This window comes from Parasteatoda tepidariorum, chromosome 4, assembly GCF_043381705.1.
Source record: "Parasteatoda tepidariorum isolate YZ-2023 chromosome 4, CAS_Ptep_4.0, whole genome shotgun sequence".
Classification (NCBI taxonomy): domain Eukaryota; kingdom Metazoa; phylum Arthropoda; class Arachnida; order Araneae; family Theridiidae; genus Parasteatoda; species Parasteatoda tepidariorum.
The window spans coordinates 42,883,063-42,883,406 of NC_092207.1; positions in this window are offsets into that span (position 1 = coordinate 42,883,063).

Below are 344 nucleotides of genomic sequence, written 5' to 3' on the forward strand. Positions count from 1 at the left end.
AAACATTTCATTAAAAAATATATAAGTTTCATAGTGAAATGTTCTAAATAAATTTTAAAAAACTAAAAAAAATAACAATTTTACTATCACATATTGAGCCTTTTTTTACCCACCTAAATCAAAACTTATTTTTAAGACAAATATTTTATAAACAAACAAAAATCAAAGGCAAATTACATAATTGTTAGCCTTTCATTGTAAGGCTAACATATAAAACATAGTACTTAAAAAATAAAAGCAATGAAATGATTAATTAAGATTAGGTTGTGTAAAATTTTCGAAGAAAGATGAGATGAAGAAACAATTTTCAAAGAAGAAAGATGAAGAAAAAATACTGCACTCAA